The sequence below is a fragment of the Phocoena sinus genome, chromosome 2 (genome assembly GCF_008692025.1).
Source record: "Phocoena sinus isolate mPhoSin1 chromosome 2, mPhoSin1.pri, whole genome shotgun sequence".
Lineage (NCBI taxonomy): Eukaryota > Metazoa > Chordata > Mammalia > Artiodactyla > Phocoenidae > Phocoena > Phocoena sinus.
This window is the reverse complement of record NC_045764.1, coordinates 89,280,930-89,283,425: the sequence shown is the minus strand read 5'-3', so window position 1 is coordinate 89,283,425 and position 2,496 is coordinate 89,280,930. Positions and strand designations below refer to the sequence as shown.

Here is a 2,496-nt window from a genome sequence, read left to right as displayed (position 1 = left end):
TTCTCATCAGTAGTTTCTCTGTAAGTAGTTGTAATTGCAGTGTGCCCATGAGAGGGGGCTGGCTCAGGGTTTTCCTACTCTACCATCCTGGCTACTCCCTCATTTTTCTTTTAATTAAAAGAGGTTATATTTATGAACACTTTAAGACAACTTGGGAATTAGGCAGTAAAAGAGAATAAATCCTTCAAATTACAAAGATTTTGCTAATATGCAAACTGCCAATCCATCTAAATTTGGCATATCCTGTCTACTTAAGTAGTAATTTTTGTTTAAGCAGTAATTTTTTAAGTAGTAATTTGTTTAAGTAGTAATTTTTCTAACAAAATTCAGTTGGAGAACCAGTGATATATTTATGCCTTTGACAAAGATAACAAGTATGGTATTGCTGTGGTTGAGAAAAGAGAATATAAATCCTGGCTATCTTATTGTTCTGGCTCATCAAAACTCAAAGAGCTTGTGAGGTTCTGTCATGTCCAGTGAGGTTAGGCAAATGTAACAGAGTTACATACTGTGTTGTTACATGTTTTTATCATATACATGGTCTGGTTGTTCCTCTTCTTCTCCATTAGGAAAATATATAGGGAATAATAAATTTTAATAGGAATCCTTATACGCAGGCAGTTTAGAATCTCTGAGCAATTTTTATGTCCAAGTACAGAGCCATTTACATAGCTTATTTGGGCTTTGTATCCACACTTGGAGTCCATATGCTGTGCTATCTGTGCTTCCCATTTGTCCAGGCATTTTAGTTCCAGGCCAGACTCTGGCAACATCACGGGTTGAAATTGTTCTAAGTCTCCTGTGGATTTTTGTTTGACCATGAGTAGGAGGCTGGCCTTTAAATCCCCATGTTGTCATGATGCCCTGAAAACCTTTACCAATATCGTTTTTGTTGTGACATTCATATACTGTCTGAGAGAAAATGAGCAGCGTAAGGAGGAGTGCCTGGTTTAATTACAGCGTTGTCTGTTACATGAAAGGTTTTAACTTTCCATACTGGCAGCAATCCAAGTTCTCAGTAAATTTCCAATAGAGATGCAGAGTTATAGACATGTGTTACAGTTTTTCCTCCTACAGTTAGGGCTGCCGTTTTCCCATTATGGTTTTCCTTTGGAGTATATTTTAGGATGTGATAGTCTTGTATCTTAAGTAATGTGACCATATGCTTTTGACCGTCCTTGGTCCATAAAGGCATCATGCCCAGCTTCAGTGTGATAAGGCCAACTTTAGAGAAACCTGGTTCCCAAGGATATAAAGGCCATGGTTCATCTTTCAGAGGACGCAGTTTACTTACTAATTGGGCTTTATTTTTATCAGAGATCAACTGCTTAACAAATGGGACATTTTCTTTGCAAAGGTGCTTGTCCTAGCAAGTACAGCTCTTGCTGTGGAGACTTCTAAGCAGAAGCCAGATGTTTCTTCTCTTCCCCAAGCCCCGAGCAGCAGCCAGGCTGCCTGTGCTTCAGGCCAGTACCTGGGCATTGGTTTGTGTCAGCAGCCTCCAACCAGGCATTCTGTGGCTGGGAAGGGGTCCTCCTGAGACACTTCTGGGCGCCCTACCACTCTGTTTTCAGGGCTTCCCTGCTGTGAGTCAGATATCTGGGAGCCATTCATCCAACCATCTGTGAATTAGAACTTACTCCTCTTGCTTAACGGAAACTTTCTGCCTGTTGTAACTCCCCATTTCCCTCACCCTCAACCCCTCGCCACTCCACTCTTTGATTATATGAATTTGACTATTTTAGATACCTGATATCAGTGGAATCATGCAGTATTTGCCTTTCTATGACTCGCTTATTTCACTTAGCATAATGTCCTCAGGATTCATGTATCTTATTGCATATTGTAGAATTTCTTTCTTTTTTAAAGGTGGAACAGTATTCTGTTGAATGTGTATATCACATTTTATTTATCCATTTATCTGTCATTGGACATTTGTTTCCACATCTTTGCTACTGTGAATAGTGCTGCAATGAACATAGAAGTGCTAATATCTTTGAGATCCTGATTTCAATTCTCTTAGATAAATACCCAGAAATGGGATTGCTGGATCATATGGTAGTTCTGTTTCGAATTTTTTGAGGAACCTTCATACCGTTTTCTATAGCAGTTGTACAATTGTGCATTCCTACCAACAGTGTGCCAGAGTTCTAATTTCTTCTAGTTTATCCAGTTGGTGTATAATTGTTCATAGTAGTCTTTTATGATCCTTTTAATTTCCATGGCATCAGTTGTATGTCTTTTCTTCCATTTATGATTTCATTTATTCTAAACTTTAATTTTTTTTTTTTTTTTTTTTTTTTTTTTGCGGTACGTGGGCCTCTCTCTGTTGTGGCCTCTCCCGTTGTGGAGCACAGGCTCCGGACACGCAGGCTCAGCGACCATGGCTCACGGGCCCAGCCGCTCCGCGGCATGTGGGATCTTCCCAGACCGGGGCACGAACCCGTGTCCCCTGCATCGGCAGGCGGACTCTCAACCACTGCGCCACCAGGGAAG

At 40.5% G+C, this 2,496-nt stretch overlaps 1 pseudogene; it reads right to left on the bottom strand.

The window, feature by feature from the left end:
• Nucleotides 1-450: 450 nt before the first annotated feature.
• LOC116748413 lies at nucleotides 451-1,513 on the bottom strand (annotated as a pseudogene).
• Between the last annotated feature and the right edge of the window lie 983 nt (nucleotides 1,514-2,496).